Consider the following 12,534-nt stretch of genomic DNA (forward strand, 5'->3'; position numbering starts at 1 on the left):
GATGATTCAGGGAGAGGTACAGCAACAAACAATGTTTCTTCAGATAGGTATAGGCTGACTGCTTGTATCCAACACCTGTATAGGTTTTTAACTCTATCATCAGCAAAGACGAATGGGGAATGACAGTATTTAAGGATACATAGGGAAGTGCTGATGATTAACAGCTGAAAGGTGAGGAAATCCTCAGGGTCCTAAAGGGATTCACCCTAAGCAGAGAAGAAGAGAATGTTAGGGAGCAGTTTGTGAAGCCAAACACTGCGACCTTCTACAGCTGGACACCACAGGACTGTCTGGCAAGCGTGACACACACATGACAATGACGCAGACATTGTGGACAGTCTGGCCTCTGTCCTGTCCGTGTTTGTTTTTTATTAAGATGTGAACAAAAGTGTAGCAGACCAGATGTACCCTACGGGACGGAGTCCAGACAGTGTCGAGAATTGGCCTTATAATTAGAGATGAGCAAACTCGAACTGTAATGTACCAAACACTGGGTTTCCAGGGTTCGAATCTGAACACAGTCTTTTTAAAATTGGCCATGTCCAGGTTCGGGTGCTATTCGTTTGCTAACCACTCAATCGAGTATCGGGGTGCTCGGGTACGCTCGGTGCTTGGCCGCTTGCAGTCTCTGAATGGTTCTCACTTGGGGTAAAAACAACATTTTTGGATGCTGTGTACAAAAACACAAAAATAAAACACCGTCCCTGTCCCAGAAATGCTCCAAATATGGCATGCTGTATATTGACTCCCATTATACTCGTTACTTGAGTCGAGCCCGTTAGTTCAGTACTTATATAGGATTCGGGGTCCGGGAACATGTTCAGGTCAAGTCTGGGTCCCGAAGAACACTTTAAACTAAAATACGGCCAAACCTGGTGTACCCGAACATCCACGGGTCCACTCATTTCTACATAAAATGGCAAATGGCTCTGTCAAGGTTTGGAAAATCTAATTTTTGGTGTATCCCATTGTAAACCCTGGCATAGTGCTGAGCAGAGAGCACTGTATGGTGGGAAGCTAGCCAAAAATGGAGCATTAGTTCCACGGAGGATGTAATACCCAATGGAGCATTACCGGGACAGGGCAACCCTGGCAAATTAAGGAGAGTGATTGTAGTTTTAGAGAGGAGAGGGTAGCTTTTCTGAAAAAATAAAATGGCCATATGGTGGAAAAAGTATATGGCAAAGATTGATGGGATCAATAATGGGGGGGTATAAAGTCATTCTTAGTGTGAAAAGGAAAGAGCCACTCACCATTCCTGTTAATGGTAAACTAATTGGTGAGGATGGATATAAGCGGTTCAGTGGTGAACCCCAGGGGTGTACTACTAGGGTGAACTCACATGTGGGAGATACATTTGCTATATGGCAAGTCCCTGGAATATTTGGGGCCTGGACAGTCACAAGGCAGACAACCTATTGTAACGCCTGCCTGGATCCACAGACTCAGACGGGCTGTAACGGACAGGCCAGAGGAAAGCGGTCACAAAGCAGGACCCTGAGAACCTGAAACCCTTTAACCCCTATACAGGGATTTGGAATTACACAGGGCCCCGGAGATCGCTACCTGCAGATGGCTGCAGTCCGATGAGAGTAGTAGCCAGACAGGGTCGAACCGGGAAATGTAAAACAGTGACAGAATCACGCAGGCAAGGACGTAATCAGAAAACAAAGCAGAGGTCAAATCCGGATCGGGCAGCGAGGTACATAAACAGCAGGCAGAAGGGTAGTCAGAAAACACACAGAAGTCAGAACACCAGAATCACTAAACAGAACAGGGCGGGACAGGAACCAGGAATATAACACTATCTCTGGCAATGGTCAGCAGACAGGAGGGGGAATAGGAAGGCTGTGGTGTCTTCCCATTGGCTGTAGCTGAACGCTGGCAACTTCAGCTGGAAGACACACGCCACCCACAGTCAGACAGTGGTACTGCAGATCCCAAGGAAACCCAGCCCAGTGGATGAGCGGAGCCTGTGCCCACCAGTGCCTCTGGCATCGACTCCTGTCCCATCACCAGCACTATCCACAGCAGGAACATAGCGTCAGCTGGTGATCGAAGCAGAAGTCGCTGGAGCGGACTCCGGTGGGGACGTAACACCTATTAAGGACTATTTTCATCGGTACAGTTCAATAAGGGGTGGTATTGCCATAGCTAATCCTATTAATGGTTACTCCTCTCAACGGCTAACAATCAAAATAATTTCAGGATAGTCAAAAGGTACATATATAGTGAAAAAACAATCCCTTTAAAAATTTTTTATTTTTATTAAATATGTCTTAAAAATTCCCAAGTGATTCACCTATCTAGAATTTATCAAGGGTAGTATAGATATACACCAGGGTAGCCACCCCTATACAAAATACAATCAGAGGCAGAAAAACGGGGTATGGGATCCCAAATGGGATTAAACTGACCCTACCAGGACCTAGCACCTCACACCTTCCTACCGACGGAGGTAAATCACCTTAACTTAGCCGGGCGCCCCCGTTCCTCGGTGGCTATCCCTCACTTACCCTAATATATTCCCTACCATATGAGGAGAAATGCCTGAGCAAGTTACCTATAATTATTGGTTGGACTTTTTTAACCCCATTATGCACTTTAAAGAGAGGGCAATAATAGCTCCACCTGTTTAATATGCTCAAGGTCAGCTGATCAATTATTCATGTACGGGGGAAATAGATACCATTACACCCTGTCCAATTAATATGCTCAAATTCAGCTGGTCATTAATTCATATACAGGGATAATAGATACCATATCAACCTGTCCAGTTAATATGCTCAAATTCAGCTGGTCATTAATTCATATATAAGGAAAATCGATACCATAACAACCTATCCAGTTTATATACTCAAAATCAACTGATCATTAATTCATATATTGAGATGACAAACGCCATAGTACCCTGTTATTAATTCAGACATAACAAATTCAACTGGTCATCTGTTAATATACAGGGACAACAGGTACCATAGCGCCCCACTATCTAGATCAGGCTGATATGCCCCAGTTCAACCAGGGTATATTCAAATGCAGGGGAAAAAAGTCCAGATACCAAGTTATCCTAATGAGTTTGAGATAACACAATTAACTTGCTTTCAGCAATTCCTAATTTCTGGAACAATGCCAGTATATATACTCTTATTTTAAATGAATAGATATCATTTTAAAGCTGATAAATTAACTTCCCTTTATTAAGTGCATCCGCACTGCCTCGACGCGTTTCTCCGCCCTCTAATCCGGTTCATCAGGAGGCCCAGGGAGACAGGGAACTATTCAGTCATGATATGTGTCTTCATATGGCAGCAGCTGCCGCCATTATGCCGGCAGCTTAAATAGACCATATCAAACCAATGAGAGCAACAAAGTCCCAGGTGTACGATAGTGGGCTTCTGTCTCAGATGGGTATAGTGCGCATGTCCATTTCCATTCTACCGCTACAGCGTGCGAGGTGAGCATTGCGCATGCTCCGAGGCCGTACCTCATTAATTCATGACTCATTCCTATTGATGCGAACAGTCACGCCCACAAGCCTCAAACACGGGCGCGCTGTCATAACAACCCAGCAGGTACGTCATCATCTGACGTGCTATATCACACTGCACACGCGCCCAAAAGCTATCAGGACAATACCGCCCTATGTTGTGCACTAAAGACGCATGAGTACCGTGATATAAGATTGAAAAACTTCACATTATCACATCGCAGGCATTGCGCATGCCCCGATGTCATACCTCATTAATTCATCCTCTTAATCTAAACAGATACGCCCCCACCTCAAAAATCAAACACAGGTGCCTTGTCCTAGAAAACAGGCAGATACGCCATAGTTAATATTATGGCAGAATACCTTGCAACACAAAATTCTCAAACTCTCAAAAAGACGGCGGGGGGGGGGGAAGAAGGGGAGGGGTGGGGTTAGGGGTTGTGGTTTAGGGAAATAATGTCCCCAGCATCAAAAAAGTCACATGAGGTTCCTGAACATCTAAGTAGAAACCTTCTGTTTCCATCACACTATAACCCTACTATGCCTAATACCAAATACTACCAAAAACACCACTTGGACATATTAATGCCTCTGATGATAAAGAGGGCCGGAAAATACCGAAAGATAATAATAATCATTCTCACCTGGTGATATGGACTACATCCTATAATGAATCACCCATGTCCACTAAGATGATCAACTCCCCATTCATTTGCAGGGGGTACAAAAACCACCATTTCCGTGGTTTATTGAATGCCTATCCTAAACAGAAATTGGACTCTACCTACTCTGAAAAAACGCTAAAGAGGGGTCCACCTCAGATAAATGGTGTATAGTTTAATTGTTCATTTAAACCGTTTGGAGATTGAGTTTTTAATCGAAAAATCCACTGACATTCCTTCCTCAAGATCCTATTGTCCCAGTCACCTCCCCTGGGATTCCGTCTAATCACTTCCAGGACTCTAAAACAGATTGATTTAATATTGCCCTGGTGAAAGTCCCACACATGTCTCGCTATCGGGGTCTCTCTTTTATGTCTGATGTCACCGACATGTTCCCCTATGCGTCTCCTCAACTCCCTCCTGGTCTTACCCACATAATCAAGTGGGCAATCACATGTTGCAAGATAGACTAGACCTTCACTTTTGCAGTTAGCGAAATCCCTCAGGTAATACTCACGACCAGTGCTAGCACTAATGACCGATTTGCACTGTTTAATCCAGTCACAGTACTTGCAGCCACCACAACGAAAAGTACCTAAGGGCCGCCGATCAAGCCACGTGCCCACTGGCACCGGTCGACTGTAGTGGCTGTGCACCAGTTGATCTCTTATAGAGCCTCCTTTTCTGAAGGTGACCATAGGTCGTGGGGAAAGGACATCTACCAGATCAGGATCAGCTCTAAGAATCCCCCAATGTCTCCGCAAAATCTGGAACACTCTATCGGATTGATCATCATATGTACCGATAATTCTTATTAGGTCCCCCTCTGTGTTCTGCCTTTGATTTGTCTGCAAAAGTGGACCACGTTCCTTTGTCTGAGCATGTCGAAAGGCCTTACTGAGAACATCATGTGGGTAACCCCTTTCCCTAAAGCGTGTCCTAAGATCCCTAGCTTGTTCATAGAAATCTCGATCGCTGGAACAGTTTCTCCTCACTCTCAGGTATTGGCCTTTAGGTATGCCTTTTTTAAGAGAAGTAGGATGAAAACTGTCCCAGCGTAGGAGGCTATTTGTGGAGGTTGGCTTTCTATAGGTCCTGGTTGATAGAGTGCCATTGTCTTCGATACCAATTTCCACATCCAGGAACGCCAGATGTGATCTATGAATATGGTGAGTGAATCTTAGATTAATATCGTTGACATTTATATGTCGCATAAATTCATGGAATTCTTGTTGGGTACCCACCCATATGACTAAAACGTCATCAATATATCTACCCCAATACAGGATGAGCGGGACCCACCATGAAGTATCATCTCCAAAAACGACAGTTTCCTCCCACCAGCCCAGGAACAGATTTGCGTAAGAGGGAGCACATGAACTCCCCATCGCAGTGCCCCTGAGCTGATGGAAGTACTTACTGTCGAACATGAAGTAGTTGTGCGTGAGTACAAAATTGAGTAAGTCCATTACCAGATTATTATGATCCCACAGGAAATTTGCTCTGGATCGGAGAAAATGGTTAGTTGCCTCCAAACCCCTTTCATGTGGGATAGAGCTATATAAAGATTCCACATCGATGGAGGCTAGATAAAAATCACCTTCCACAAAGATGTCTTGAATCTTCATAAGTAGGTCCGGTGTATCCCTTATATATGAGGGGAGGGTCGAAACGAAAGGTCTCAGGATATTGTCAAGATAGATACTGACATTCTGCGTCACAGACCCTATTCCTGACACAATTGGTCTACCTCTGAGGGGGTCTATACCCTTGTGAATTTTTGGTATCGTATAAAAGGTGGGAATCATGGGACTCACAGGAACCATGAATTCATACTCGTTCTTGGAAATTAACCGTCTATCCAACGCCTCGTCTAGCTTTTCTTCTAATCTAGCACAAAATATCTTTGTTGGATCATTATTAAGTATATTATATGTGTCCTTATCTTTCAATATATTTAGACACATCTCTCTGTACGGTCCATGGTCCATGAGTACCAGATTCCCACCTTTGTCTGAGGACTTAACATTAACATTTTGTTCCTCCCTTAGAGTTCGTAACGCCACCCTCTCACCTTCGGACAAATTATCCGCCCCCTCAATATAATGGATCTTATTCAATTCTTCCTCAACAACTTTCACAAAAATGTCAATGCTATTTAGTTCACTCACCGGTGGCTGCCTATGACTTTTTTTCTTTAATGTGGTGAATGGTCCGAGGCCTCTAGTTGACTCTCCCTCCTCCAGTAGGTCTGTCAATGTATTGAAAGCCCCCAAATCTTCCGGATCAATGCCCAATTCTGCACATTTTTCCCGATCATTATTTTTAAAAAATTTATGCCATTTAAGTTTTCGGCCAAAAAGATGAATGTCCTTTGTCCACTCAAACTTATCAAAACCAGTCCGAGGAACAAAGGAAAGACCTTTGTGCAGTAGGGACCTCATATCCGGGGTAAGGGATACCGAGGAAAGATTAATAATCTGACCTGCCGTTTGGTCACCGCTTATGTATTGCGATTTCTCAGACCATAACGGTTGGAGGCTTCCCTTTCTAAAAAAGAGGCAGATGGAGGAGCCAAAGATGAAGAGGGAGAAGCAAGAGCAGATGAACCAGAGTTTCCAAGAGCTGAGGTATTGGAAACTGTGGTTCCGGATGCCATCTGTCCTCCCGTATTTTAGGGATATTGGCGGTTTCCCCACCAATTCGTCCATCTTCCCCTGTTATTCCGTCTACCTCTATTGCCCCTCCCTCCTCCTCTATTTCCACCCCTCGACTCAGGTCTTTCAGAGTCTGAGGCTTCCTGGTCTGAGGAAGATATGTCTGTGTATATCGGTGCTGTACAACTCAAATTAAAGTTATACGCCCTCTTCTCTTTGAAATCACCCAGATCTCTTACGAACTGTTTTTGTTTACGTTTTTTAAGAGTAATCTGGTGTTTTTCAACGTTGTTCTGAAGGGTGGCTTCTTTCCTACTAAACTCTGTTTCAGATTTATGTTCCAGAGCTTTTTTCCTAAGATTATCCAATCTCAAACTTGAATCTGACAAATTTTTCCTTTCTTTATCCAATACAATAGTCATGAATCTAATTGACGATGCGATAGATTCTTGCTCCCACAAAGCCAAGAAATCAGGATCCCTCAGTCTAGGGGCAGGAGAAATATTAATGCGCAGACCTCTAGGCACTATGTTGTTCTTAATATAACTCTCAATTGTCTTTACCTCCCACCAAGATCGTAAGTTCTCAAAATATTCCTCCTGTAATTCCCTAAAAATGGTTTTAAGGGATATCGCCCCTTGATCTATTGTTGAAACACCATCAACTGAGAAGACTTCCTCCGCATCCTCCAGCCAATTAGCAGCGTCCAAAGTCCCTGAGAGGAAGCCCGCCATGAAACAAACGGCTAACAATCAAAATAATTTCAGGATAGTCAAAAGGTACATATATAGTGAAAAAACAATCCCTTTAAAAATTTTTTATTTTTATTATTTTTATTAAATATGTCTTAAAAATTCCCAAGTAATTCACCTATCTAGAATTTATCAAGGGTAGTATAGATATACACCAGGGTAGCCACCCCTATACAAAATACAATCAGAGGCAGAAAAACGGGGTATGGGATCCCAAATGGGATTAAACTGGCCCTATCAGGACCTAGCACCTCACACCTTCCTACCGACGGAGGTAAATCACCTTAACTTAGCCGGGCGCCCCCGTTCCTCGGTGGCTATCCCTCACTTACCCTAATATATTCCCTACCATATGAGGAGAAATGCCTGAGCAAGTTACCTCTAATTATTGGTTGGACTTTTTTAACCCCACTATGCACTTTAAAGAGAGGGCAATAATAGCTCCACCTGTTTAATATGCTCAAGGTCAGCTGATCAATTATTCATGTACGGGGGAAATAGATACCATTACACCCTGTCCAATTAATATGCTCAAATTCAGCTGGTCATTAATTCATATACAGGGATAATAGATACCATATCAACCTGTCCAGTTAATATACTCAAATTCAGCTGGTCATTAATTCATATATAAGGAAAATCGATACCATAACAACCTGTCCAGTTTATATACTCAAAATCAACTGATCATTAATTCATATATTGAGATGACAAACGCCATAGTACCCTGTTATTAATTCAGACATAACAAATTCAACTGGTCATCTGTTAATATACAGGGACAACAGGTACCATAGCGCCCCACTATCTAGATCAGGCTGATATGCCCCAGTTCAACCAGGGTATATTCAAATGCAGGGGAAAAAAGTCCAGATACCAAGTTATCCTAATGAGTTTGAGATAACACAATTAACTTGCTTTCAGCAATTCCTAATTTCTGGAACAATGCCAGTATATATACTCTTATTTTAAATGAATAGATATCATTTTAAAGCTGATAAATTAACTTCCCTTTATTAAGTGCATCCGCACTGCCTCGACGCGTTTCTCCGCCCTCTAATCCGGTTCATCAGGAGGCCCAGGGAGACAGGGAACTATTCAGTCATGATATGTGTCTTCATATGGCAGCAGCTGCCGCCATTATGCCGGCAGCTTAAATAGACCATATCAAACCAATGAGAGCAACAAAGTCCCAGGTGTACGATAGTGGGCTTCTGTCTCAGATGGGTATAGTGCGCATGTCCATTTCCATTCTACCGCTAGAGCGTGCGAGGTGAGCATTGCGCATGCTCCGAGGCCGTACCTCATTAATTCATGACTCATTCCTATTGATGCGAACAGTCACGCCCACAAGCCTCAAACACGGGCGCGCTGTCATAACAACCCAGCAGGTACGTCATCATCTGACGTGCTATATCACACTGCACACGCGCCCAAAAGCTATCAGGACAATACCGCCCTATGTTGTGCACTAAAGACGCATGAGTACCGTGATATAAGATTGAAAAACTTCACATTATCACATCGCAGGCATTGCGCATGCCCCGATGTCATACCTCATTAATTCATCCTCTTAATCTAAACAGATACGCCCCCACCTCAAAAATCAAACACAGGTGCCTTGTCCTAGAAAACAGGCAGATACGCCATAGTTAATATTATGGCAGAATACCTTGCAACACAAAATTCTCAAACTCTCAAAAAGACGGCGGGGGGGGGGGGGGAAGAAGGGGAGGGGTGGGGTTAGGGGTTGTGGTTTAGGGAAATAATGTCCCCAGCATCAAAAAAGTCACATGAGGTTCCTGAACATCTAAGTAGAAACCTTCTGTTTCCATCACACTATAACCCTACTATGCCTAATACCAAATACTACCAAAAACACCACTTGGACATATTAATGCCTCTGATGATAAAGAGGGCCGGAAAATACCGAAAGATAATAATAATCATTCTCACCTGGTGATATGGACTACATCCTATAATGAATCACCCATGTCCACTAAGATGATCAACTCCCCATTCATTTGCAGGGGGTACAAAAACCACCATTTCCGTGGTTTATTGAATGCCTATCCTAAACAGAAATTGGACTCTACCTACTCTGAAAAAACGCTAAAGAGGGGTCCACCTCAGATAAATGGTGTATAGTTTAATTGTTCATTTAAACCGTTTGGAGATTGAGTTTTTAATCGAAAAATCCACTGACATTCCTTCCTCAAGATCCTATTGTCCCAGTCACCTCCCCTGGGATTCCGTCTAATCACTTCCAGGACTCTAAAACAGATTGATTTAATATTGCCCTGGTGAAAGTCCCACACATGTCTCGCTATCGGGGTCTCTCTTTTATGTCTGATGTCACCGACATGTTCCCCTATGCGTCTCCTCAACTCCCTCCTGGTCTTACCCACATAATCAAGTGGGCAATCACATGTTGCAAGATAGACTAGACCTTCACTTTTGCAGTTAGCGAAATCCCTCAGGTAATACTCACGACCAGTGCTAGCACTAATGACCGATTTGCACTGTTTAATCCAGTCACAGTACTTGCAGCCACCACAACGAAAAGTACCTAAGGGCCGCCGATCAAGCCACGTGCCCACTGGCACCGGTCGACTGTAGTGGCTGTGCACCAGTTGATCTCTTATAGAGCCTCCTTTTCTGAAGGTGACCATAGGTCGTGGGGAAAGGACATCTACCAGATCAGGATCAGCTCTAAGAATCCCCCAATGTCTCCGCAAAATCTGGAACACTCTATCGGATTGATCATCATATGTACCGATAATTCTTATTAGGTCCCCCTCTGTGTTCTGCCTTTGATTTGTCTGCAAAAGTGGACCACGTTCCTTTGTCTGAGCATGTCGAAAGGCCTTACTGAGAACATCATGTGGGTAACCCCTTTCCCTAAAGCGTGTCCTAAGATCCCTAGCTTGTTCATAGAAATCTCGATCGCTGGAACAGTTTCTCCTCACTCTCAGGTATTGGCCTTTAGGTATGCCTTTTTAAGAGAAGTAGGATGAAAACTGTCCCAGCGTAGGAGGCTATTTGTGGAGGTTGGCTTTCTATAGGTCCTGGTTGATAGAGTGCCATTGTCTTCGATACCAATTTCCACATCCAGGAACGCCAGATGTGATCTATGAATATGGTGAGTGAATCTTAGATTAATATCGTTGACATTTATATGTCGCATAAATTCATGGAATTCTTGTTGGGTACCCACCCATATGACTAAAACGTCATCAATATATCTACCCCAATACAGGTTGAGCGGGACCCACCATGAAGTATCATCTCCAAAAACGACAGTTTCCTCCCACCAGCCCAGGAACAGATTTGCGTAAGAGGGAGCACATGAGCTCCCCATCGCAGTGCCCCTGAGCTGATGGAAGTACTTACTGTCGAACATGAAGTAGTTGTGCGTGAGTACAAAATTGAGTAAGTCCATTACCAGATTATTATGATCCCACAGGAAATTTGCTCTGGATCGGAGAAAATGGTTAGTTGCCTCCAAACCCCTTTCATGTGGGATAGAGCTATATAAAGATTCCACATCGATGGAGGCTAGATAAAAATCACCTTCCACAAAGATGTCTTGAATCTTCATAAGTAGGTCCGGTGTATCCCTTATATATGAGGGGAGGGTCGAAACGAAAGGTCTCAGGATATTGTCAAGATAGATACTGACATTCTGCGTCACAGACCCTATTCCTGACACAATTGGTCTACCTCTGAGGGGGTCTATACCCTTGTGAATTTTTGGTATCGTATAAAAGGTGGGAATCATGGGACTCACAGGAACCATGAATTCATACTCGTTCTTGGAAATTAACCGTCTATCCAACGCCTCGTCTAGCTTTTCTTCTAATCTAGCACAAAATATCTTTGTTGGATCATTATTAAGTATATTATATGTGTCCTTATCTTTCAATATATTTAGACACATCTCTCTGTACGGTCCATGGTCCATGAGTACCAGATTCCCACCTTTGTCTGAGGACTTAACATTAACATTTTGTTCCTCCCTTAGAGTTCGTAACGCCACCCTCTCACCTTCGGACAAATTATCCGCCCCCTCAATATAATGGATCTTATTCAATTCTTCCTCAACAACTTTCACAAAAATGTCAATGCTATTTAGTTCACTCACCGGTGGCTGCCTATGACTTTTTTTCTTTAATGTGGTGAATGGTCCGAGGCCTCTAGTTGACTCTCCCTCCTCCAGTAGGTCTGTCAATGTATTGAAAGCCCCCAAATCTTCCGGATCAATGCCCAATTCTGCACATTTTTCCCGATCATTATTTTTAAAAAATTTATGCCATTTAAGTTTTCGGCCAAAAAGATGAATGTCCTTTGTCCACTCAAACTTATCAAAACCAGTCCGAGGAACAAAGGAAAGACCTTTGTGCAGTAGGGACCTCATATCCGGGGTAAGGGATACCGAGGAAAGATTAATAATCTGACCTGCCGTTTGGTCACCGCTTATGTATTGCGATTTCTCAGACCATAACGGTTGGAGGCTTCCCTTTCTAAAAAAGAGGCAGATGGAGGAGCCAAAGATGAAGAGGGAGAAGCAAGAGCAGATGAACCAGAGTTTCCAAGAGCTGAGGTATTGGAAACTGTGGTTCCGGATGCCATCTGTCCTCCCGTATTTTAGGGATATTGGCGGTTTCCTCACCAATTCGTCCATCTTCCCCTGTTATTCCGTCTACCTCTATTGCCCCTCCCTCCTCCTCTATTTCCACCCCTCGACTCAGGTCTGAGGAAGATATGTCTGTGTATATCGGTGCTGTACAACTCAAATTAAAGTTATACGCCCTCTTCTCTTTGAAATCACCCAGATCTCTTACGAACTGTTTTTGTTTACGTTTTTTAAGAGTAATCTGGTGTTTTTCAACGTTGTTCTGAAGGGTGGCTTCTTTCCTACTAAACTCTGTTTCAGATTTATGTTCCAGAGCTTTTTTCCTAAGATTATC

The sequence above is a fragment of the Anomaloglossus baeobatrachus genome, chromosome 10, assembly GCF_048569485.1.
Source record: "Anomaloglossus baeobatrachus isolate aAnoBae1 chromosome 10, aAnoBae1.hap1, whole genome shotgun sequence".
Taxonomy (NCBI): domain Eukaryota; kingdom Metazoa; phylum Chordata; class Amphibia; order Anura; family Aromobatidae; genus Anomaloglossus; species Anomaloglossus baeobatrachus.